Raw genomic sequence first — 27626 nt, forward strand, 5'->3', positions numbered from 1 at the left:
CATAGGAGTTGCCTTGTTGTTGGTAGCCAACATCCCATGGGACTATGCATGGCAGGGGCGTCCTCCTCCCTGAGTCAAGCATTGTTGACTGCATACCTCCTGGCCCTCTCACTTTGGGGCCCAGCTGGGGTCTTTCCTCTTCATCCAGAGCCACTGACTGCTGCCTTCTGCCGCCTCCGATACAGCTTTGATTGCCGAACGCTGGCTCTGGCCCTTAATTCCCAGGTCTCTAAGCAGTCTGGTTGTAGATGTTGCCACAAAACCTCTGCAGCCCACCTCCACTGGTCGGACTTCTGTGTTCCAGCCATGATGCCGTGCTTCGGCAGCTAGATCGGCATAGCGCAGATGTTTTCGCTCATAAGCCTAATCTAAATTTCGATTTAAAGCTTTCGTGACTGCAGGGATTCATCTTCTTGGTTCTTTCGGTAAAGTCACGTAGAAGGGAAGTAATAAAATAATAAAAATAAAACATAATAAAACAATTCTCACGACGTTTCGGCCACAACGCAAGCAGCCGTCCTCAGGTGAAAACCAGGTCCGTCGAGGCGACTCTGTCTCTGACTCTGTCGCCTCGACGGACCTGGTTTTCACCTGAGGACGGCTGCTTGCGTTGTGGCCGAAACGTCGTGAGAATTGTTTTATTATGTTTTATTTTTATTACTTTATTACTTCCCTTCTACGTGACTTTACCGAAAGAACCAAGAAGAAGCCTCATCTACTGAGTCCTCCCAGGGTACTGTGAGCTCAATGATGAAGACCTTCTTGAGCGAACGGGACCAGAGCACCACGTCAGGTCTTAGGGTGGTGGTTGCGATCTCCGGAGGAAACACAAGTTGCCGGCCAATGTCAGCTAGCATTTTCCAGTCGCGGGCCAAGCGCAGCTGGTCTCGCTCTATTGGTGTAGAGCCGCTCTTCGGTGGTTTAGCCCCTTCGCGGACAAAGGTCGTCCGTAAGGGGTGTGATGCTGCTGGGGGTGGTAGGGAGTTGGTGGCAGCTCGCTTGTCCTCCAGGGCGGACGCAAGGTTTTTAAGGACTTGGTTGTGACGCCAAGTGTAGCGTCCTTGGGTGAGGCTTGTTTTACACCCTGTGAGAATGTGCCTGAGGTTGGCTGGTATGGAACAGAGGGCACAGTCCGGATCTTCACCATACCATTGGTGAAGATTAACTGGTGTTGGAAGGATGTCATATGTTGCTCTGATGGAGAAGCTCAACCGCCTCGCTTCCGTGGCCCACAGATCCTTCCAGCTGATCTTCCTCTTCTCCACACTGTCCCATCGAGTCCACTGTCCTTGTTTGGCAAGAGAGACTGCCTTGGCCCACCTTGCAGCCTCCTCCTGATGGCGTACTTCCTGCACTACCATCTTCCGCCGCTCTGGTGCAGTGGCCTTACTCCAAGCAGCACGGCTAGTTAGCCCAAGGCCTCCTCTCCCTTGCTGAACATGACCCACAATGTCAGCATGTCTGAGGGCCGCTGTTGCCTCCTGGACTGCTTTTCCTGGCCTCCATTTGCGCCCAGTTGCCAAGGTCTGCGCGTTGTTGCTCACCACTGGGTCTCGAGATTCATTCAGTGTCATCTGGAGCCTGGTTTTTGCACACTTGAATTCCTCGGTTAGACTGGTGAGGGGCAGCTTGAGGACACCATCTCCATAGAGGCGTCACATCAAAGCTGACGAGGATATCATCAGGAGATAGTACCATGTCCTTAACCATAGAGACTAATTGGGTTGAGTTGAGTACTGCCGAAGAAGTCTTGCCTGTGAAGGGGAGCAGAGTATCTGATAGAAAACGGGCTAGTTTGTACGTAGGAGAGTTTATCGTCGACACGATGGGTCGTAGCGGGGTGCCTTCTTTATGGATTTTGGGAAGACCATAGTGTCTCGGAGGTCATGCCGCCGATGGTTTTAGAGAGGGACGTTTGCTTGGTTCGATTAGGGAAGTCGAACTCGTGATGATACTGTTGGTTTTTGTCGTTAGGCTTTTAGTGGGATCGTTTTTAATTTTGGAGTAACTCCTATCATTAAGAAGGTCCAGGATTTTGTTGTTGTATGAATCTTTATTCATGATGACTGTGGCATTGCCCTTGTCTGCCGAGAGGATGACTATATCATCTCTCTTTTTTAGGTCCGCGAGTTCAGAGCGTTCGTTTTTGCTGATGTTACTAGTGGGTTTCTTAGCATTCTTAAGAATAGTAGCTATTTCAGCTCTTGCTACATCCGCATGGATGTGTCCTATGCCTCTGAGGGCTACATCAATCTGAGAAATCATATTCTCTACTGGTATATATTGAGGGGTGACGGCGAAATTTAGTCCTTTGGCCAGTACCGTTTTTAGATTGTCAGAAATTGGGATGTTACTCTGATTAATCACGGTCTTGTTAACATCCAGCTTTGCGATGTGTGGCTCTGGTTTCTTCTTAGATAGGAGGTTGAATTTAGAAATCAGGTTAGCTTTGCATTTGGCTGACATTGAGTCAGCAGAAGCAGAAGTCATGTTATCAACGTGGTTCCAATCAGAAGGTGACATTTTTTGTGTTAACATTAAATGTGTTTGTAAGAGAGTCTTGTCTAAATTATCGAGTTCAGATCGGAGTAACCTTATTCTCTCCGAGATTAGTGATAGGCTAGCTTTAAATAAGATCTGTTTAGAGTTCGGTGAGGACACAGCAGCGGATGTGAGTGTGAAAGCGATGGGTATTACCTTGTTATTTCGGCATCTCTTGAGGAAGGCCAGCGTCTCGAAAAGCTGTGACTTCTAATAGCATATTACTATTATTATTTGGTTCTTTCGGCTAAGTCACGTCTAAAGATAAAATAATAAATTAAATAATAGCATATTACTATTATTATTTGGTTCTTTCGGTTAAGTCACGTCTAAAGATAAAATAATAAATTAAATAATTGTCATATGCTATTATTTATTTTATTATTTTATCTTTAGACGTGACTTAACCGAAAGAACCAAATAATAATTCTTAACACTGCCCTCCCCCATGAAATGAAAGTTAATGGAGGACCGGCCACCAAGGCTTGCAGCGTACTAACCCTCTTTGTATGTACGTATGTTGAACTTATTTCACACCTATGTAGCCAACCGTGCTAATCGGAGGTGTGGGGTCAGGACGACAAACTAAACACAAAAAGCAGTTCTAAAGAAATTAGTTTTCAATTTAGATTTTAAAATGCATAGCTCCAGTGGCTTCCTAATATTGAAAGAGCATTGCAGATGGCTGCAGAAGCGTATATGAAAGTGCACGATGCAGTGACCATCTTTGTTCGATGGTTAGCCAACAGCCGTTGCGAGGATGATGGGAGTTTGCCTGATGGCTTTTGCTGCTTAACGAGGTCAGCAAGTTAGTGTGGTTCATTTGCGAAAAGCATTTTGGGTGTAATAAGTGCGGCCTTGCTGAGGTAATGGCCACCAGGTAATTTGTTATAATATTTAGCAGCCTCTCTTAGCATACGGCTAATGGTTCACAGAGGACCCGTGCATTATACATTTAGTGCCATGTGAAGATTCTACGGGCCATGCCAAACACAGGGGGATGCTCCTGCTTCATTGCCCTCGGTAGCCAATAAATAAGTTTGCTAGAGACTATCGGGCTCCCCCTTCCCACATCGTGGGGTGCAGAAATATCTGAAGCCCTCAACTTTAGGGCCACCACTGACCAACCTGATTGGAGGGCCTCCACTAGGTACTTGACCATGGCCTGCACATCCCAGTGCACTGGGTCTAACTCCCCATCACCGCGCCATCTGCAAAAACTTTTTTGTTGCGAGTTGTAGACTCGCCATGCAGACTTATGTCTAGATTTCAACAAAACAGCACGTCCTGGACCTCCATGTCCAGCCCCTCAATATCAAGACCTAATCTGGCAAACCTTGCCCTTTCGACCGCCATGCCCTGATGTGCATCTCCAGCAGACCCTTATACCAGATCCCTCTCTGGCTGAGCAGGTTTGGTCTCATTGGGAGTTCCCAGGCTTCGCCCTGAAGCAGCATCAATAGGTCTGAGCACCACGACCTCCGGGGTCAGTTGGGGGCAATTAGCACCCCGTGCACCCTCTCTGCTGATCTTCTCCAGGATCTTTTAAATCAAGGTGATTGGGGGGGGGGGGAGATTAACCAAGGCCGTCAGCCCAATCATACGATAGGGCATCGGTTGCTAGTGCACCCTACTGCTAGTATCTAGACCCAAAGCTCTTCAGCTTGGTATTTACCCCATAGACAAAGTGCATCTCCCAGCCTGTCAAATCTCCAGGTCACCTGCTCAAACATCTGGGGTGCAGCCGCCCACTCGCTGAGATCAAGCCTCTCCCAGCTCAGCCAGTCTGCTGTCTGGTTTTTGATTACCGCCAAATGGCGTGCTAACAGCCTCACCTGGTCATTTTCTGCCCATGATAGCAGAGTGTATGATACCTGCATTATCCTGTCAAATCTTAGCGACCCCTCCCGGTTTACCACGAAGACCGCCGTGATGTTATCGCAGCAGATTATAACATCTTTCCCCAACACTAGGCACTAGGTAGAGGGGGCAAACCCTCCAGCAATGCAAAATGATAGGAGTTGTTAATAAGTAAGGACTTGCCCCTTGCTTTTTATTCGACGCGTGTTTGGCGATGGCGCAGCCATCGATCGAGGGTCGAATTCGAACCGTGTGTGATCGGCATTGCGCTCGCTGAAGGTATGCCTTCAGGGAAGTTGTGTACTGTATATGCAACTGCGCACAATTTTGTGAGTCACTTATAACTGCTTTGTCGTTACTTATTGACAATTATGGACTTAGACTATTGTCCTATCATCTCATAGAGTCCCTGGCACGTAATAATATGCTACACAGTGGCAGTGGGGGTCGCAAAATGCCGATTTATTACTAATAAATCCCAATGATCCGATCGAAATTAGGGATTTCGATCGGATCATTGGGGGGGCACGTGCCACCTGACACGTCAATCTGATGGCCCTGTCTTCTAGGAGGTTTATGCTTTCCCTTCTGCCAGGGTCACTGTCCATGTCAGGCTTGCCTCTAGCAGCACACTCCTCAGCTCCATCGGTTGGGCTCCATCTCCAGCACCATCTGTTCCCATAAGAATCCTAGGGGTTTCTCACTCCAGCTGGGTAAAATTCAACAACCACTCTCTTTCGGCCATTGAAAGATTTCCCCTGTAAAGGGGTCTAGGCACCACATGAAAGTTCCCGCATATATAACCTGGTCCACTGCACCAGCTAAACCGTCACAGCCATGTAGCCCAGACCTACTCGGTATCTCCTCACTTGATTCCAAAGAACACAGGATGAGATGTTCCTGATGCCAGCTTCTGAGGTGCCCTATTTTCTCCTCTGTCAAGAAAACCCGACGATGGGTTGTGTTGAGTATGGCACCGAGGTGTTTGAACCTTCATGATGGGGTGAGGCTGCCGTTCTGGCCGTTTAACACAAAGCTATACTCCTGGAGAAGGGGCTAAACTGATGAGCATGGGCTAGAGATGGGCTGATGTTGTACATCAGGATAGGGAGTAGAGTGGACTTGCTGATGATTAGGTACAGGAAGTGTCAAAATCGACTTCTGTAGAGGCTCGTGAAAGACACTACTGGGCAGTTGAAAGCAGTTGCCCTCCAATAACAATGGAGGGCAGATGAATAACGCTTAAAATGAGTGGAGAGCTGGGCGGCTAAAACACAAATGCAAGTTGACACATTATAGAGAACGCAGCTGGTGTATCTATTAGTCATCTTAAATCAGTCAACCCATAACATCTGGGTCTGTCCCGTGACCTCCTGACCGCCAGTCAGCAAGCCTTCAACACTTCACTTGTCTTCAAAGTGCACTAGCCTGCCACAGGCAGTGGTGATGTCACCGCCACTTAGTAGCGAATTGTGGCTATTGGAGGAGAGACATATAGAGAGGGATAGGTAGAAGAAAGCACAAAGAAAATCGAGATAAATTGGGATACATAGGCACAGAGAAGACAAGAGAAAGGTGGAGAGACATGGCTCTATATAAGATTTCAAATTTTGCAAGCAGGCTGGCTGGCTGTAAGAGACGGACAGATGGTCACGTCCAAAGGATGTTTGAGTCGCTAGTAAAGCTATCAATGGCGAAAATAATTACCATCAGCAAAATTGCTGATGACATCATCACTATAATAACTAAGGCGTATGAACTAGAGGAAATGAAAGACTAATGTAATAAGCACAGCTGCAAAGTATACCTCAGAAGAAATGTGAGCAACACATTTGTGATTAGGAATAACTGTACTGTAAATATGATTAAATAAAGGATGTGTAGTGTTGTGGTAAAACAATTAACTCACTTTCTTTGGGCCGCATGGCACTTCAATTCCTACTCCTTCTTCCTCATTCAAAGCACTAACTCCCCTAACTGGGACCGAGCTGAGTGGGGACTTCAACTGGGTTCTCAAATGGGCACCTCCCTTCACCGATATTAGCCCACTACACCTCAGGGGGGCTTGACGGCCGAACGAGCATCCTGGAACTACCTCCTCCATCTGCCACTCAACTCAGCCCTACCTCCCTACTGCTTGTTTGGCCGTGCCACCACTCGTTCCTCTTCAGCCGGGATCCAACGGGATGCCGCTTCTGCCTGCTTGCTGACGTCGGCCACCAACTTCTTCCTTTCCACCCCTTCGATGCTGAGCCGCCCCAGGGCTCTCCAGAGTGAGTATCCTGCGAAGCTCCTGCAGCCGACCTCAACTGGTAGATTCTAGGCTCTCCATCCATTGTGCTGGCTCTCAAGGATGAGGGACTGGTATTTCCTGAGCTTCCACTCATGTGCCTTCTTTATCCTCTCCTCCCAGGGCACTGTGAGCTCGATGAGGACCACCTGCTTGGTTCCTCTAGACCAGAGGATGATGTCCAGGCTGAGGCTTGTGCTGGCTATCGCCTCCGGGAATTGAAGCTGATTCCAAAGGCCTGCTAGAACCTCCCAGTCACCTCCCATTGCTCATTGTTCCCCTCGTTCCGCTGTCTCCTGATCTGAGGAAATGGATGAAACAGGGGCCCTTGGTTAGTTGTCTTGGCTTTCTCCTTGCTTGTTCTTGTCCCGTGGCCAGCTAAATCAGTATTTGGTCATGTCACCACCTGAACTTTCCATCTGCCAGACCTGCTTGGTAGGAGGAGAGCTGGCTGGCCTTCCACATAGCGAACAGCTGCGGTTCTCTACCAGCCCCCAGGTGTGGAGGTTTGTTGGTGTGGGTAATATCATATACAGAGCAGTGCAGAAACTTAATCCCCTGCCCTTCCATGTTCCAGATGTCTTGCCAGGTCAGTGACTTCTCTCATATGTTCTCCCAGTGTGTCCAGCTGCCCTGTTTTTTCCATGGCTACACCTCTGACATGCCACCTTTCTTCCTCAACCTTTCGGACCTCCCTCTGCACCCTGCCACGGCATTCTTTTGGGTCTGCTTTGTTCCAGCTTGACCTGGTCAAACATTCCAGGACCAGCCTGCCTTGATTCACCGACCCGACAATGTCCGCTTTTTGTAGTCGTTCCGCCAACTCCTTGACCGCTCTGCTGGCTGACCACTTGTGACCCGTGCTTACTTGGATCTCTGCCTGGCGATTCCTCTCGTCCATGCTATCCCGCAGCATCATGGCTTGGCGAGCTTTTGTTGCCTTGTACTCCTCTACCACAGATGTTATTCGCAGCTGCAGCTTGCTGCCTGTGCTGTAGAGGCCGATGGAGCAGAAGCTTCTTGGGACTGAGATCCATCTCCTGAGGAAGTTCTTGATGTTCCTTTCAAGAGCCTCGACAGTTGAAAAAGGTACCTCATTGATAAGTAGTGTCCAGAAGAGTCTTGGGAGTTCCCCGTGTTGGTAGCCCCAGGCATTAAACTTGCCAGGTAGGCCACTCTTCTCCAGAGATGTCATCCAAGTGTTGGCTTGCAAGAGCATCTCCTTCACTCTCTCCTTGTCGTTGAGCTCGGCCCTGTATCACTTCTCCAGGCTCTTTACATGCTTCTCTTCAACGATGGGGATGGTCTCTTCTCCAATCTTAAATGGGTACTTTTCCTGGACACATCCCTTTTTCAGGTTTATACTTCTGGTCTTTGCAGGCTTATACTCCATTCTGGCCCATTTGGTGAGCTCTACCAGATCTTTAGAATCCATATGCCTTCTGGAACTGATTTTGTGGTGATCGTCAAATTGTCCATAAATGCTCTTATAGGAACCTGCTGGACGCCGTCTGCCAGTATTTGACAAGGAGATTCATTGCTACAGAAAACAGGATGACGGAGATAGTGCACCCGGTGATGATGCATACCTCCAACCTCTGCCATGTGGTGGTTAAGTCTCCACTTGTGAATCGCATTTTGAAGTTGTCAAAGTAGCCCTGGAGGAGCTTCTGGAATCTCACAGGAACATGGTAGGTCTGGAGTTTGGTTTCCACCAGCTCCGCAGGCATTGGTTAGATCTAGCCAGATGACTGCCAGGTCTCCTTGGTTTCGCTTTGCGTCCTCAATGGTCTTTGAGGTGATGCCTGTGTGTTCAAGACAGCCGGACACATCTGGAACTCCGCCCTTTAGTACGGAGGTGTCGATGTATTTGTTGACCAACATGAATGTTGTTAGCCTCTTTGCCAGTATTCCAAAGAAGATTTTACCTTCCACATTGAGGAGTGAGATGGTTCGGATTCACTGCATTTACTGTACCATACTTACCACTCCAATCTCAAAGACTGATTTGGTGATGTACGTAGTACTACGCTCTTGTTTGAACACCCATGTGTTTGACGATCCCGGACTGGTACAGCCTTTGGAGGGGTTTTGCCAGTTTCACCGGATTGGCCCGGGACCGCTGGATAATGTTGAAAGCCAGATAATCGTGGGCTGGATAATCGATCATCAAATGTATTCATTTTGAGCATAGGCACCTCTTTTACTTTTGATTTGAAATTGTTGTAATAGCACGGTCATGTCATTGAAATTGTTTAAAATAAATAAAAAATGTTTTGCAGTAAGACTGACTGACTGAATGCATCACAGCTTGTATGTCGTGCTTCTGTGAATTTATGTTTTTTCACCTAATTTTTTCACCGCTTACCCACCCACTTTATTTATCAATAAAAAGTGTAATCGAACGTAAAATTTTTTTCTGCAAAGCAATTTTAATTCAGCTTGGGTTGAGTGCTGTTCATTTTTTTGTAATGCATTGCAGTATGTTTTACTGACATTAGTCACAGTACACAAGAGACATATAATGGAACTCTATAAATAGGTGACTGGACATTTAGTCCTTTCATTTAAAAAAAGTTTGATGACGTTTCACACTGACGTAAGAAGAGTTGTAATATTATATTATAGGGTAGGAGTGGTGGCGCAGTGGTGAGGATCTGGTGATGTGAGTTTGATTTATGGCACATCAAAGGTAAGAAATGATGAATGATATCTAAACAGTGTCAACTTGTCTAGATTTGTACAAGTATTATTATAACATTGTAGTAGTCAGACTACATACTACAATGTTAGTTGTTTTTCGCCACGTACAGTATTAAGGAAACAGCCAAAATAAGGAGTTTAGATCATGAATGATGACAGATCTTTAACGGCCACCGTGAAACAGATGGCGCATATTTGTAAGGTTCATAACACCATCCTGCACTGGCCATCACGAAGTATGGTGAAACGTCTCCCATGACTGGAAGGTGTACGGAGGCCTTCACCCAACAGTGAATTATCAAAGGACGATCAGTTTTAACAAAATAATGTAAGTACATCCAATCCGTTGGTAGCCGAGCCATTCTTATAAATTTTGTATTCCTGTGGTGGGAACATTGTTGGCTTGCCTCAAAGCAGAGGTTAAAAAATGTCAACCCCAGAGGGAGCATGTGCCAATTCGGTTTCCAACAGGATGTAACTTCACAAGCGTCATATTGTGAGTTAATAAAAATAACAATCGAGTACATTTAGTATTCGTGCCATTCGTATAGTGCAGGGTTATCACGAAGGATATACAGTTTGCATGTTTCACATACGAATAGAATCTGCCAGCGGAGAGTGTAATCCCAATTGAGTAATTTCAGGCAATTTATCAAATTTCGACCGTAAAACCAAGCACATAATGACCCTGTCATTTCGAAAGATGTCAGAAAATGAATGTCCATTGTGAAGCAGATGGCGTGCAATTTTATGGTTAATACACCCAGGAAGTCAATCACAGAGGGAGTCTAGATTAGAACTGTGAACCTCTGCAACAAGTACATTCAGTCCTCAGCTTATGCACGCCCGACTTACGAATACCTGTACTTATGAAACACCTGACTTACGTATACCCGTACTTACAAAACACACGACTTACGAACACCCGTACTTACGAACCAGCTTTCATGAAATAATGTGTTTTTAACATCAACTTAAAACGCGACCTCGCAATTGCAAAACTGAACCGCGGAACAATTTTGTTCTGAGGAGTGATCCTCCGCTAGACGTAATGAATCAGCCTCGCTTTGGGAATGTTTGCATGTGTAGAGGTGTATTTGTAAAGGTGTATTGGCACGGATGGGTAACAAACACAAGGGGCGTGGTTATGGCCGTACGCCGAGAAGGTGCTCACACCGACGTCCGCACCTGCCATCCCCCGCGCCCCCCCCCCCCCCCGGGGGCCGATTGCTATATAAGGTGGTGAGCCGGAGGGCTCGAGGTCGAGTGTTAGCTTTAACCAGCGAAGATTGAAGACCAGCTAGAGTAGGCTCCGGAACTTCCCTGGCTCGCTGTCCTTGTCAGGACCGACCAGGGAAAGCCGGTAGCGTGGCCCCGAGAGCCCAGACTGTTCTTATAAGAGCCGGTCTGGAGACTCAGGGTGCCGGGAATCCCAGCTTGACCAGGGCTGGGATAGATAGCCTCCCTTAGCTCTGTAGTGGAGGACCTGGGAGTACTATGGGGACCTCATTTGCCAGTAAAAATATGATAATTGGTTCTTTACCCTTCTATCTGGCAACAAAACTGACACCTTTTTGCAAGGAGTCATGTTTTCATAGACCGCAATACCTGCAGTCATAATACAAACAAAAGAACATAACTCTGATAATGTGCACTGTCCTTGAAGTTGATTGGTCCACACCCGAGACAGCTTTCCTTCGAGCCTAGTCTCATATGGGTTGGACCAGATGACGCCAAAAGGCGCACAACTCAAGGACAATGCACCATCAGAGTATGAGAGCTCGGGGCAAGCATCTACACTATGGGGACCTCATTTGCCAGTAAAAATATGATAATTGGTTCTTTACCCTTCTATCTGGCAACAAAACTGACACCTTTTTGCAAGGAGTCATGTTTGCATAGACCGCAATACCTGCAGTCATAATACAAACAAAAGAACATAACTCTGATAATGTGCACTGTCCTTGAAGTTGATTGGTCCACACCCGAGACAGCTTTCCTTCGAGCCTAGTCTCATATGGGTTGGACCAGATGACGCCAAAAGGTGCACAACTCAAGGACAATGCACCATCAGAGTATGAGAGCTCGGGGCAAGCATCTACACTATGGGGACCTCATTTGCCAGTAAAAATATGATAATTGGTTCTTTACCCTTCTATCTGGCAACAAAACTGACACCTTTTTGCAAGGAGTCATGTTTGCATAGACCGCAATACCTGCAGTCATAATACAAACAAAAGAACATAACTCTGATAATGTGACCTGGGAGTAGGCTAGCCGGGGTAGACGTTGGGTCTCCCTGTTAGACGGGTGAAGGGGCCGATACCTTTTCAAGTGTTGTGTATCCCCGGCTCTGTAAATACGTTGGTGTTAATAAATACGTGTGCCTCCAACTACGTCGTCCAAGCCTCCTGCAACTTACTACATCTGGTGTCAGAAGTGATCGTTCAACGATGGACACACGAGGGACGACTCGTACCAGGGAGCCGGAGATGGAGGACACCTCGGCCGACTCGGCACCAGAGATGGCCGAAGTCGGATCCGAGCAGCCGGGGCCGAGTACACCTGCGCCGCAACGACAGAAAGGGTGGGGAGCGTCGGCCGAGGGACTTCGGCTGGCTCACTCCCGCCTGGCGGAGCTGCTCTACGCTGCGGCCGCCACGTTGGAGGAGATTACGCGGCTGGGGGCTGGAGAAGCTGCACGGGGCGACGGCGGCCGACACCCAGCGCCGCTTCCCGCCACCTCGACGCGGCTCACGGTCAAATTTCCCGCCATCGCTACAGTGGGAGCAGAGGGCGGGGCCAGCCTGCGTCAGGTGACCACCGAGTGCCAAGCAGAAGCCGCAATGTCATCAACACCGGCCAGCGCGTCGCCAATGGAGCGACCGGCGATGCCATACGCTCTGCCCGCCCACACTGTACCGAGTGCCGGGAACGATGGGGCGCGATCCACGACCACGGACGTCGCATTACAGCAGCGACTACCGCCCCTCAAAGAGTTCGTGGGCGAGGACGGGGACTGGGGCGGCTTCAGAAGACGGTTCCTCGCTCATCAGGAGATGGCGAATTGGACGGACGACGAAGCACTACACGCGCTGCCGGCGATGCTCGACAATGATGCCCTGGCTACCTTCACCTCGGCACCAAAGGAAAAGCGCGCCACGCTGCAGTTGGCGCTGCAGCTTCTGTCCGCTGTCTATGGCCCGCCATCGGACTGCAGGCAGTTGTTCCACGATCGCCATCGGGGCGCCAAGGAATCGCCTCTGGCTTTCCGAACGGCTCTCCTGGCCCTGGCGAAGGCAGCTTTTCCACGGATGGACGAGGGAGGAGTGGACGCCATGGTGGTGGAAAAGCTGTTGCTGCTAGCGGACGAGTTGGACGTTGCCATCTTGGCACAAGACGACACTGAGATGTGTTCCTTGCTGGTTGCGTGCCACATCCACGCGAGCTTGCGGTCCCTGCGTTGCAAGGCCAGCAAGGGGGTGGCCGGCCATGCCATGGCGGCTACCACCCTCCCATCGAAGGAGGTCTGCGCGGTGGAGCGGCCGGGGGAGTGGAGATCCGCAGGACCACAGGCTCGGAATGGACCGAGCCGCCAGGATCAGCCCAGGCCATCTGGGGCGCTCACACGCTGCTACAACTGTGGCCTTCAGGGCCACGTGGCTTCAGGATGTCGGGCTCCTCGACGGCGCGGAGCGATGCCTCATCCGGACGCCGCGCCGCCTCTACCCAAGCTCCAGCAGCAGAATACGGCGAGTCGTGGCACCTCACATGTTTGGCCTACACACACACCTGTCACACACTCACTCACTGAAACAAACAGGGGTCGCAAATCGCCAGGTGTTGCGTCGGTGTGTTCCGAAATGCGGCGGCCACTCCAACCGGGGTAGTGGTCGGAGCTCGGCCATCGTGTTGTTGCCACGTCGGCGGGGTCGTCGGTCGTGGTCGGTCATATCGATGGGGTTGAGGTGCGGGTTTTAATTGATACGGGAGCATCGGCGACTATTATATCGGATTTGATTCATAGCATCCTTCCCGTTCAAAGCCATCCTTTGCTTGCCGTGGTGGTTCCATGCTATGCTGCTAACGGGGGCTCGCTGGGCATCATTGGGCAGATCCGCGCGCAAATTTGTATTGGGGACATCCAATTATCCGGGCCAGTATTGGTCTCCTCCTCGCTGGCGGTTCCGTGCCTGTTGGGGACGGATTTCTTGGCTAAAATGCCTATCCGTATATTGATCGACCAGGGTTGCATCGAACTCCCGTCGGGCCGACGTATAATGTTTTTGTCCTCCCCCGCTACTGAGCGTCGGGCATTTGCGATGGTGCAGGCGCTCGTGGCGAGGACTGTACGCGTACCACCGGGAGCTCAGATGCTTGTGCCTCTTAGGTTGCGTCGGCCGTTTGCTAAGGGAGTTGCGGATCGGGGGGTCCTGTTGGGACCATCTAGAGCCGGGGTCAATGGATCTGATTTGATAGCGGCTCAGACCATGGTGAAAGGGGACAAGGACCCCTTCATTGCTGTCCTTAATGTGGGATCGCGAACGGCCGTAGTTCCTCAAGGGACCGTGCTTACGCATGCAATGCCGGCGCCCTGTGAGGAACCGGTCGTGGGTCAGGTAAGCACCGATCCTCCGACGCGACCGCATTCGGACTGTGATGAAGGATGCCTGGATGCGCTTTGCGCGGGATCAGTGGACCTGTCTGACTCACAGCGTGAGAGCCTTCGAGTTCTCCTGCGCGAGTTTTCTGACGTTTTTAGTCAACACAAATTTGATATTGGTTGTACTAAATTGCTGCGACACCATATTGACACGGGTGACAGCGCGCCAATCCGCCAAAATCCTTTTTGGTTGAGTCCCGCCGAAAAGGAGCATGTCAAATCGGCCGTAGACGACATGCTAGCCGCAATATTATATCCCCTTCCACCAGCCCTTGGGGGGCGCCGATCGTTTTGGTGAAAAAACACGACGGCTCACTGTGGTATTGTGTCAATTTTCGTCGCTTGAACAAGATTTCCATAAATTTCGATTTAAAGCTTTCGTGACTGCAGGGATTCATCTTCTTGTTTCTTTCGGTAAAGTCACGTAGAAGGGAAGTAATAAAATAATAAAAATAAAACATAATAAAACAATTCTCACGACGTTTCGGCTACAACGCAAGCAGCCGTCTTCAGGTGAAGAATGAGACACTACCAAACTAGGAGCTTATATATAAGCTGCCTTGGGGGTTGAAGAGCGCCTTAACAAAAAGAATGTGCATGTGAAGAGGGATTTAGCATATTCATGGAAAATGCGTAGGCGTTGGGCGGGGGGGTGTCAAAGTCATATTATGCCCATGCATTATGCAGGATCAGCAGCAACCAAGGGGGGTGCAGGGATTAGCAGTAACAAAGGAAAGGAATGTTAATGATATGTAGCTGCAGTTACTCAACAACCACGTAGAAAACTAAAGTATAAACTACATAAAAAACTAAAGTATAAACTGCATCGCACCATCAGTATACTTACTATACTCTATAATAAGCTGAGTTACTAACAGCAAGTAATACATTACAATTTTACCTCGTAAAAATTCTATAATATGCTTCCATCTAAACCTTATTCTCTTACATCACACGAGCATATACCGTACTATATACTGCCATAGATAAACCCAACATTAAATTATATACATCCATCCCAGAAGAATTCCCTCATCAAGACTCTATATCATAGAGCCCAATGCATCTCCGACCATGAACACATTTCCAGTGAACTCAAACACGTACGCCAAGCTCTTAAGGCAAATGGTTACTCCGACTATACAATCCGCAAAGCCATCACTCCAACCATCAAGAAGGATCCTGTTGAGGAGCCTTTCAAGACCATCACCTTACCCTACATTGCTGGGGTCACAAAAAAGATCTCCAAAATCCTGATTAAACACAAGATCCAGGTCCGATTCAACACAGTACATAAAATCCGTGATCTGGTACCGTCTGTAAAAGATGTGGTTCCAGACATACAGTACCCTGGCGTCTACAAACTAAGTTGCCTCTGTGGTAGCAGTTACATTGGTGAAACCAAACGACATGTCTCGGACCGCATCCGTGAACATAAAGCTGACCTGAAACACGGTAGGACTAACACCTCAGCCGTGGCAGATCACTGTTACAACTCAGTGGGCTCACATGATATTGACTTCTCCAAGACAGAGGTTCTCTGCAAGCCATCTGGCTATCATGAGAGATTCGTTCATGAGGCGATCCACATATACAAACACAGAGACAATTTTAACCGAGAAGATGGATTCTGGCTCAGCAATCATTGGAAGGACGTAATAAACCATTTCGATACACATTAGGGTGTGTAGAATAATACATAGTGTGATATTAAATGTATAAGATATAGGTTGGTTTACAGCAATACAGTATATAATTTAATGTTGGGTTTATCTATGGCAGTATATAGTACGGTATATGCTCGTGTGATGTAAGAGAATAAGGTTTAGATGGAAGCATATTATAGAATTTTTACGAGGTAAAATTGTAATGTATTACTTGCTGTTAGTAACTCAGCTTATTATAGAGTATAGTAAGTATACTGATGGTGCGATGCAGTTTATACTTTAGTTTTTTATGTAGTTTATACTTTAGTTTTCTACGTGGTTGTTGAGTAACTGCAGCTACATATCATTAACATTCCTTTCCTTTGTTACTGCTAATCCCTGCACCCCCCTTGGTTGCTGCTGATCCTGCATAATGCATGGGCATAATATGACTTTGACACCCCCCCGCCCAACGCCTACGCATTTTCCATGAATATGCTAAATCCCTCTTCACATGCACATTCTTTTTGTTAAGGCGCTCTTCAACCCCCAAGGCAGCTTATATATAAGCTCCTAGTTTGGTAGTGTCTCATTCTTCACCTGAAGACGGCTGCTTGCGTTGTAGCCGAAACGTCGTGAGAATTGTTTTATTATGTTTTATTTTTATTATTTTATTACTTCCCTTCTACGTGACTTTACCGAAAGAAACAAGAAGAAGATTTCCATAGCCGACGCATACCCGCTTCCTCGGATGGATGAATCGCTTGATGCCCTAGCGGGGGCGCGGTTCTTTTCCACGTTGGATTTGCTTTCTGGATTCTGGCAGCTCCCTCTGGACGAGGAATCTAAACCTAAGACTGCTTTCCGTATGCCGCACGGCCTTTTTCAATTTAACCGCTTGCCGATGGGGCTACATTCTGCGCCGGCAACTTTTCAGCAGTTAATGGAATTGGTCTTGGCGGGGTTGCAATGGGATTCATGTTAAATTTACTTAGACGATGTCATCGTCTTTAGTAAAACATTCGATGACCACCTCCAGAGGTTGCGTGCTGTTTTTCTCAAAATGCGGGCTGCCAATTTAAAATTCAAACCGCAGAAGTGTCATTTGCTCCGCGAATCAGTGCGGTATTTGGGTCACATTGTCGGACGCTCGGGGATTGCCACGGATCCCGCCAAAACGAAATGTGTCAGCTCCTGGCCGACTCCCACCTCGGTGGGGGAGGTCAGGAGTTTCATTGGGTTCGCGTCGTATTATCGACGGTTTGTAGCTGACTTTGCTACAATCGCGAAACCCTTGCATGCCTTGACGTCCAAGGGAGTCAAGTTTCATTGGGGACCGGAGGAGGAGGCTGCTTTTCGCTCCCTCCGGGATGCCCTGGTGGGGGCTCCGCCATTGAGTTATCCTGATTTTTCACAACCCTTCTTGCTTGATACAGACGCAAGCAACGCGGGCACTGGGGGCGTGCTTTCGCAGCTCATTGGGGGTGTAGAGCATGTGGTGGCTTACGGGAGTCGGGTGTTGTCTCCGACGGAACTACGGTACTGCATTACCCGTCGTGAACTGTTGGCGATCGTTTATTTCATTCAGCAGTACCGCCCATATCTATACGGTCGACGTTTCACCGTCCATACAGATCATGCGGCGCTGCAGTACACCTTGCGGATTCAACAACCATCGGGACAGTTGTCTCGATGGTTGGAGATTCTCCAAGATATCGATTTTGTCACCACATATCGTAAGGGCATCCGCCACACGAACGCTGATGCTCTGTCGCAGTTGCCGCCCACCTCCGAGTGCGCTTGCCTTTTGGGTTCGGGGCGTTGTAGACCTCTGAATGTGATCGCTGATTCGGTCCTTGCGGCCGCCGCCGATGCGCCTTCAACTTCGGGTCCTATCGAGCAAGAAGGGAGGGATTCCTTGCTGGGGTTGTCCATGGCGGAGTGAGGACGCCTCCAAATGGAGGACACCTCCCTCCTCGCTTTGCGCCGTCGCATCGGGGGGGCTGGTCAGGGGGCGGAAAAAGTTGACTTGTGGGGGTTGTTCCAGGGGCTTTTAAAGCACTGGGACGGGAGATCCCGCTGCCACCGGCTGGTGGTGCCTTCCGCATTGAGGGGTAGAGTGGTGTGGGCTGCGCATGAGCGGCTCCTTCACCTGGGGACTCACAAGACCCTTGCCATGCTCCAACTCGTTTTTTCCTGGCCGGGCATGGCAAGGGACGTGGGCGATCTCTTGGGGTCGTGCACGCAATGCGCGCAGCGGAAACCACCGGCGAGGGGGTCCAACCCTCCGCTGCAGTCCATAAAGGTTTCCCGGATTAACGAGCTCGTTGCACTGGATATTCTTGGGCCATTTCCCGCTACACCTAGGGGAAATAGGTACTTATTGACAGGGGTTGAATATTTCACGAGATGGCCTATGGCCTGGCCCCTAGCTAACCAGTCGGCAGCAGCCATCACGGAAGCCTTTGTCCAGGGCTACATCCTCGACAAGGGTGCTCCAGAGCGGCTGATGACTGACCAGGGTAAAACATTTTCAGGGAAACTCCTCCGCGAAGTGTGCAACCTCCTGGGTACGGAAAAAATTCGAAACTCCCCATATCACCCGCAAACTGACGGGATGGTGGAGCGGCTGCATCGGACTATCACATCCATGCTGTCCCAACAGGTCCCTGAATCCCAGACCGATTGGGACCTTCACATTGCGGGGGTTTTGGCAGCCTACAGAATGGCTCTTCATGCGGCCACCGGATTTTCGCCTTTCTTCCTCATGTATGGCCGCGAGGCTAACCCGCCTGTTGCAACTCAGCTAAAGCTCTCGACGCCGCATGCAAACTCTAAATTGTCCGACCACGTCAAATTTAACATTGAGAAATTGACAGAGGCGCGGGAGGCGGCCATACAGAATTCGGAACTCCGCCAGAGGGCGAATGAGAGGCTTAGGCTGGGTCGGGCACATGTGCTCCAATGGAAACCGGGGGACAAGGCGTGGTTGCACTGTCCCCAGGTGCCACTGGCGACCTCGTCTAAGCTGGTACGGCCGTGGCGGGGGCCAGTGGAAGTCATACAGGTCTTGCGGCCACAATGTGTGCGCGTCCGATGGGGTAAGCGTCGGTGGTACGTGCACCCCTCCAGGTTGAAGCCATTCATTGCGCCTCATGTTCCTCACACACACACGCGTGGCCAAACATGTGAGGGGTCCACCGACTCCCCGACTTCGCTGCTTTCGACTGACTTGTCACCGACTGTTCCACCTCCAGGTGCACCGGGATTGACGCGCCCGCGTCCTGCGACCCCACCCGGGGGGGTCGGGGGTCGCTCATTGGACATACCTGACGCTCCCGCACCAGAACTGTTGACACCCACCACTGGTCCGACCGGGGCTGCACCTTGTGACGGCACCGCTGCAAGAACGCGCGCCAAAACGCGCAGACTTTTGTGAGACCGGCCGCTGGTGGGGACCTTGCGGGGACCGTCCTGGGCGCTTGTATATATGTTGTGTGTTTGTGGGATGGGGTATTTATTCAGAGGGGGTGCGTCGGGGCGGGGTTTTTTTTTCCTCTGTTGGTTGCTGGTTATTGTTGTTGTTGTTATAGTTATGCGAGGCACACGCGAATTCGGGGGGGGAGGCATCTTGTTGGGACTTTGTTGCAGCCGGGGACGGCTGCGGGCTGTACAGGGGGGGGTGATGTAGAGGTGTATTTGTAAAGGTGTATTGGCACGGATGTGTAACAAACACAAGGGGCGTGGTTATGGCCGTACGCAGAGAAGGTGCTCACACCGACGTCCGCACCTGCCATCCCCCACGGCCCCCCCCCGGGGGCCGATTGCTATATAAGGTGGTGAGCCGGAGGGCTCAAGGTCGAGTGTTAGCTTTAACCAGCGAAGATTGAAAACCAGCTAGAGTAGGCCCCGGAACTCCCCTGGCTCGCTGTTCTTGTCAGGACCGACCAGGGAAAGCCGGTGGCGTGACCCCGAGAGCCCAAACTGATGTTTTTATAAGAGCCGGTCTGGAGACTCAGGGTGCCGGGAATCCCAGCTTGACCAGGGCTGGGATAGATAGCCTCCCTTAGCTCTGTAGTGGAGGACCTGGGAGTAGGCTAGCCGGGGTAGACGTTGGGTCTCCCTGTTAGACGGGTGAAGGGGCCAATACCCCTTCAAGTGTTGCGTATCCCCGGTTCTGTAAATACATTGGTGTTAATAAATACGTGTGCCTCCAACTACGTCGTCCAAGCCTCCTGCAACTTACTACACATGTGTGCGCGGATATGTGTGCATGTGTGAAAGTGTGAGTGAGTACACGAGGGATCTTTGTCTTTGAGTACCTGGTCGGTGGGGAGTGGTAGTGTAGCGGTTAGCACGCTGCACTACAAACCTGGCGACCCGGGTTCGATTGCAACTCACGGCCAGCACCAGTGACGATTATCTGAACTGGTCCTGGGCCTCCTCTAGGTTGACTCAGCCTCAAATGAGTACCGGGTGCGGTGTATAAACATCGCCACTGGGGAGAGAAAGTTCGGCCGGGAGTGATGTTGGCCACTCACCCCCTCGTGTGTCGTGCCGGCTTTCAAAGGCGCTGTTAACTAACAGCATTTGCCCCAACAGCCGATTCAGACCACAGGGGAGATCGTTGTCTGTCTGTGTGTGCGTGCATGCGCGCGTGTGGGTGCATCAGCCAGTCATCTCGGTCATCTCGGTCAGACGACCCGTGGAACCTGCTGGGTCTGCCCTGTGACCTCCTGCCAGCGGGCATTCGACACTTTACGTGGCCTCAACGTGCACATGGCCTGGCACAAGCGTCGTGGTGACGTCACCGCCACTTAGTGGCGAATGGCGGTTGTTGTTGTTGCATGCGCGCGTGTGGGTGCAATTGTGGCGACCCATTGCCCCCCATCTGACTCTAAATTTTATGTTTTATTTCCTTTACAGTTTTTTTTACAGTGTTACATGCAAATGTACAATATTTATTCTTAATTATGAACCGTAACACATTTCATAACACTGACCGTATGGGCATTTAAATAGTGCATTATTGTGTCCCGACATACGAACCGTTCGACTTACGAACGGGTCTCAGGAAGGAAGTAGATTCGTAACCCGAGGACTGCCTGTCGAAAATGTGCTACAGCTGGGCTGCGTCCTTGCCACTGAGCCATTCCTTACAACGGCCCCTGTCCAGATATATTAAAATACTGTATTCTTATGAAATTACAGCCGTTAAGACTGTGGGACTTACCGGGCAGTTGTTTTGCACCATGTATTAAGAACACAGCCTGATGAAAGAATGTGTAGATGACTATTGATAGTACCATCGACCCTCTTGCTATATTGTGTGACCGAGTCCACTGCAGGAAATAAGGTAGCCTTGGGTTGTTGTTTTAATAATCGCTGACCTGGCTATACTGGACATCTGCGAAAAAGAGCTTCATAGCTCATCGGATTCCTCCTGCAGTCTAAATAAAGATTCTGATTCTGAATAATAATGTGATGTGTAAACGCGCACATATTAAGTGGACACAAGTAACCGTGACTCTTGAGATATGGAGCCAATCTCCGCATGCCATTCAAACGCCTGTAAGTATCACCTAAAAATCAGTCGTAGATGTATTTTTTGTGAATTTGCAGCAGGATTGCTTTACAGGTGGGGAAGGGGGTGGCTAACCAAGTAGAGAAACGGTGCCTGGCACTGCCGGTCCTGGTCCTCGGTGTAGAGGCTGAGCCGCGCTGTGCAAAGAGTTCTACAACGAGCTTTAGTGCAGAGGGACAGGAGCGAAGAAAGACACAGTGAACGACCAAAAGAGGCGAAATGGCGGAGATAGGCGCTCTTCTTGTAGCTGGCCCCCGCTGGCGATGAAGAAGCCAGTGGAGGGGAGTTCAGGGAGGTGATTGATACTAGCCGAGGACGACAGGTGCTGAGGTTGAGAAGGGCGAGGTTTTTTGTTGTTGCAACCATTGGAGTTTCGCACAAGGACAGAGTTTCAATAGTCAAGGAAAGATCCCACCATGTTGCAGGAAAGGGTACTGGCAATGTCGGCGGCGATGAGCGGATGTCAATGACGGGGGTCGTTGCAAGGTCTGATGATGTGGTGCGATTATCGAAGGATAAGGTGGAGTCCAAAGTAACGCTGGGCAACTTCATGTGGTTGGCGAAATAGTTGGGAGTCGGCTGTCACTATGCTATGAGGAAACATGGACGTGGTGATTCGCTTTCTGGTGCTCATCAGGATGGCTTGGGATTGAAAAGCATTCAAGGCGAGATCATGGGCCAAGAACCACTGGCATCAGTGGAATCAACGGAGGTGACGAGTAGGCCGTTGTCTGTGTAGGGATGTTATTTGACACCAACGCACTCAATAATGGTTAGCACTCTTTCTTTTCCCCATTCACCTGCTTAGACACAAAAAATATTATTTTGCCATCTTTGTTCGCAGAAGAGTAGATAATTTTGCATGTGCCTGCGTCGTATCCCTGTAGACATTTTTTTACTTAAAAATTACAAAAGGTCAACATCGCCACCAACAACAACAACCACCATTCGCCACTAAGTGGCGGTGACATCACCACGGCGCTTGTGCCAGGCTATGTGCACGTTAAGACCACGTGAGGTGTCGAACGCCTTCTGGCATGAGGTCACGGGGCAGACTCAGCAGGTGCCATGGGTCGACTGACTGAGATGACTGGCCGATGCACCACCTATGCCCCTACTGTGCCAACTTGCTGTGTTTTATTCGCCCGGTGCTCCGCTCGTTGTTGTGAGTGTCGCTTCTCTGCCCTCCGTTGTTGCTGGAGGGCGACTGCCTCCAACTGCACAGTAGCGACCTTCACGAGCCTCCTCCACTCAGATCCACATCCTCTTGTACCACATCACTCCATCTCGTCTCTAGCCTGTGCCGCGCCCATTTAGCCCCCTCTCTCCGGCCGAACAAAAGCTGTTTAGGCATGCGGTGGCTGGGCATGTGGGCTACATGACCCAGCCAACGCAGTCTTGCCTGCCAGAGGAGCTCACCGATGGGACTTTGTCCGGATCTTTCAAGGATTTGTGAGTTCCTCAGACAATCCAGCCTGGTTAAACCCAGGATCATCGGCAGGCCAGCATAAATGTTTCTAACCGGCGAAGATGTTCCATTAGGGTGGCCCACGTTTCGCAAGCGTAGAGAAGGGAGGGAATAACCGTGGCCGAGAATACCTGAAGCTTCGTGTGGAGCGATATACCAGGTAGCTTCCACACAGTGTTACGCAACCGATGAAAAGATAATGCCGCTCGACTGATTCGGAGTGAGACCTCTACTGTTAAACCGGAGCCAGTCATGATGATTGCTTGTGCTGCAATCGAAACGTCGTGAGAATTGTATTGTAAATTTTTTTTATTTTATTATTTCCCTTCTACGTGACTCTACCGAAAGAACCAAGAAGATGAATCCCTGCAGTCACGAAAGCTTTAAATCGAAATAGATGGACTCGTCCATGTGAACAACTGCCAAATCGCTGTCCGTGGTGCTGACGTTAAGATAAAACCGCCACTTTTTTCAAAATTTCTTGCTGTGGATTTCACACCTGATGATAATTTTTTGTGTTGCAGCCGAAACGTCGTGAGAATTTTATTGTTTTATATTTTTGTTATTTATTGTTCCCTTCTACGTGACTTTACCGAAAGAACCAAGAATATGAATCCCTGCAGTCACGAAAGCTTTAAATAAAATGTTATTTTTATTGTGTTTTTTTTTAGTTTATTATTTTCAAATTTTACTTGGATTTTTTTAGTTTTTAGTTTTCTATCTACGTGACTTTACCGAAATAACCAAGAATACGAACATTAAATAGAGCATTATAATTTTCTTTAAAAAAACAGATCAGTAATTAAAGAAACACAATGTCACGTAGTTGTGCGGTTCCTCTTGAGTGGAGACGGTTTTAAAGGTTTGGATATGTTTACGTTTGAAATACTGTAGATGTTTTTTATAACGCATATATAAGTGCATATAAAAAATGTGCAACCTGGGTACAAGGCCCGGCTTTTATCTCTGGCTGGACTCGTACAATAAATCATGCACACGAGGACTCTTCTGCTATGAATGTAGGAAATTGCGTATGCATGCACGTGTACTTAAAGCACTGATGGTCACTTGCTGGGAAATATTCTCAAATGGCTTTCAGGTATAACAATCACCAAGAGGTTGTACTGATAAATGTAAAATAATTCCATCCGTGCCTTATAATTTGGGGTCCATCCACAGAGCCACATTCATTGTTGCTATTTGAAAGGCTTGACAATGACACTGGCAACGAGGTGAAAATGAAATTGTGAATGCGAAAGCTCCGCAGTGCCGTGTACACTGTGCAATGCGTCGATGATTCAACTGGTGAATCATTTCAGGTCGAACATACACTGAGGAATGAGGTTAGTGAGCCATATTTTTTGCTGGATTGGAAATAAATATCTTTCTATGTTACCATGGGTATTTTTTCATAAAACAGCCCACTTCAAAAATGTTGCCAGTAGACCTCACCATAACCAAGTTAAATTTCCACTGTAATAATGTGGCTATCAACATGAACTAGCAATGCTCATTTACTCATGACTGCAGCACTTTGACTTAAAAGAACACATTGTATTTTTTTCTGAACTTGTTAATGGGTTAATGCACTTATTCAACCACGGTGAGGATGTCAACAGACTTTGTGATGACACCAGCTACATAATGCACATTATACAGCAATCCTCTCCATTATAAGTTTCCACATCATTCATTGTTTTGCACATATATCGCCGATTACACGGGGAGCATTTTTCCTTGAAAGTGTAATGTTTTAAATGTGTAGTAAAAAAAAAAGCAAATCTTTGCACAACTTTCAACGAGGAACGCACGCGGTAAAAAAAAACTATTTGTGGTGTAACATCGTATTGTATGCGTGTAGTGCGTAACGCAGAATATCTCTCTGCCGAGTGCTCCGCCTCCGTCTGCCAGCCCGCCACCTCTTGTGGTCGTTGTGCACCGTGTTAGATAGAAATATAGCGTCATGTTACAAAAAAAAAGGGCCTTAGAAAGGTGAGTGGTTAATTTAGAAGTTTTAAAACATGAGAATGCGTTGGCCTACCCACGACCTCAGTGATCACTATTCGACGTCATACGGGAAACAAATCTCGAATTTGCTCAAACAGTGGCACCTTTAACTGCCACTAAAACAACTTGTATAGCAGTTGTGGAATTATAGAAAATATGAAAATACTTTTAAGTTGCTGGATTGAAGATCAAACTCACCATAGCTCTTCAACCATTAGTTGTATTTAATTTAGTTAAAATGTATGTTAACTTATAACCATATTGTAAATTCTTTGGTTCTTTCGGTTAAGTCACGTCTAAAGATAAAATAATAAATTAAAATAAAAGCATATTACAACGTTTCGATTGCAACACAAGCAATCATCATCAGGCAAAAAAAGAAATAGCAACAAAAATCTAACTAGAAAACTATAGACAGACATACAAGCAGACAGACATCACAAGGACACACAGAAAGAGGACACATATCGGCACAAAGAGAGGGGTCGTTTCTGTGACGGTCCCTTAAATATAGAGAGGGGGCAGGGACGGAGAGAGGGAGGGGGCAGAGAAAATTAGCATATCAATGAGTGGACGGTAAAGTGCTGCTGCTGCGCGAGTAAGATGACGACGTGGCACGGCACGCAAGCTTGTAAATTAGGAGAAAGGTACACTAAAATTAAACAACCTCGCAAAATATCGAAATGTGATGTAATACAACACAGAGAGTCGGTCAACACACAATTAACGCATAGCCTGGTTGATTACGTATCTCAAAGATTGCTAAGTTAGAATTTAAGTGTGAAACTTCCAAAGAGAGGACACAGGCAGAGAGAACAAATAGCCAGAGAGAGAAAAAAGATAAGCTTAAAACTTCCCCGTAGAAGTGGTTCAATCTTAATTATGGAGCTTTCGTGACTGCAGGAATTATTCTTTGGTTCTTTCGGTTAAGTCACGTCTAAAGATAAAATAATAAATTAAAATAAAAGCATATTACGACGTTTCGATTGCAACACAAGCAATCATCATCAGGCAAAAAAAAGAAATAGCAACAAAAATCTAACTAGAAAACTATAGACAGACATACAAGCAGACAGACATCACAAGGACACACAGAGAGAGGACACATATCGGCACAAAGAGAGGGGTCGTTTCTGTGACGGTCCCTTAAATATAGAGAGGGGGGCAGGGACGGAGAGAGGGAGGGGGCAGAGAAAATTAGCATATCAATGAGTGGACGGTAAAGTGCTGCTGCTGCGCGAGTAAGATGACGACGTGGCACGGCACGCAAGCTTGTAAATTAGGAGAAAGGAACACTAAAATTAAATAATCTCGCAAAATATCGAAATGTGATGTAATACAACACAGAGAGTCGGTCAACACACAATTAACGCATAGCCTGGTTGATTACGTATCTCAAAGATTGCTAAGTTAGAATTTAAGTGTGAAACTTCCAAAGAGAGGATTTTTGTTGCTATTTCTTTTTTTTTGCCTGATGATGATTGCTTGTGTTGCAATCGAAACGTCGTAATATGCTTTTATTTTAATTTATTATTTTATCTTTAGACGTGACTTAACCGAAAGAACCAAATAATAATTCCTGCAGTCACGAAAGCTCCATAATTAAGATTGAACCACTTCTACGGGGAAGTTTTAAGCTTATCTTTTTTTCTCTCTCTGGCTATTTGTTCTCTCTGCCTGTGTCCTCTCTTTGGAAGTTTCACACTTAAATTCTAACTTAGCAATCTTTGAGATACGTAATCAACCAGGCTATGCGTTAATTGTGTGTTGACCGACTCTCTGTGTTGTATTACATCACATTTCGATATTTTGCGAGGTTATTTAATTTTAGTGTGCCTTTCTCCTAATTTACAAGCTTGCGTGCCGTGCCACGTCGTCATCTTACTCGCGCAGCAGCAGCACTTTACCGTCCACTCATTGATATGCTAATTTTCTCTGCCCCCTCCCTCTCTCCGTCCCTGCCCCCCTCTCTATATTTAAGGGACCGTCACAGAAACGACCCCTCTCTTTGTGCCGATATGTGTCCTCTCTCTGTGTGTCCTTGTGATGTCTGTCTGCTTGTATGTCTGTCTATACTATGGGGACCTCATTTGCCAGTAAAAATATGATAATTGGTTCTTTACCCTTCTATCTGGCAACAAAACTGACACCTTTTTGCAAGGAGTCATGTTTGCATAGACCGCAATACCTGCAGTCATAATACAAACAAAAGAACATAACTCGGATAATGTGCACTTGTATTATGACTGCAGGTATTGCGGTCTATGCAAACATGACTCCTTGCAAAAATGTGTCAGTTTTGTTGCCAGATAGAAGGGTAAAGAACCAATTATCATGTCTGTCTATAGTTTTCTAGTTAGATTTTTGTTGCTATTTCTTTTTTTTTGCCTGATGATGATTGCTTGTGTTGCAATCGAAACGTCGTAATATGCTTTTGTTTTAATTTATTATTTTATCTTTAGACGTGACTTAACCGAAAGAACCAAAGAATAATTCCTGCAGTCACGAAAGCTCCATAATTCATATTGTAAATGTTGTGGTTTCACGCTTCAACACACCGGTGGGCTAAAGCAGTGAACTATTTGTCTTTTGTCAACGTGACACTTTTTTTGCTGATTGGCCGTGTCGGGTGGTGGAGGGTTACGACACATTTATAAATAACGCGATCTAACCCAAAAATGTTGATTATGAATTATAACCATGTGCATAATTGTACACTTCACGACATTTAGTCATGCATTTTGCCTGAAATATCGGCTATGAACGCAACCCCTGATTTTAACATTATGTCTATGGGAAATTATAGTTCGCTTTAAGTAATTTTGAGTTAAGTAGTATTTCCCAGGAATGAATCCCTTACTTAA

General features: G+C 47.9%; 1 pseudogene; it reads right to left on the reverse strand.

Annotated features, from left to right (window-relative positions):
• Positions 1 to 7090: 7090 nt before the first annotated feature.
• On the reverse strand, positions 7091 to 12170 carry LOC133349597 (uncharacterized; annotated as a pseudogene).
• Between the last annotated feature and the right edge of the window lie 15456 nt (positions 12171 to 27626).

Source organism: Lethenteron reissneri, chromosome 30 (genome assembly GCF_015708825.2).
Source record: "Lethenteron reissneri isolate LAM-NWPU_2019-01 chromosome 30, ASM1570882v1, whole genome shotgun sequence".
NCBI lineage: Eukaryota > Metazoa > Chordata > Hyperoartia > Petromyzontiformes > Petromyzontidae > Lethenteron > Lethenteron reissneri.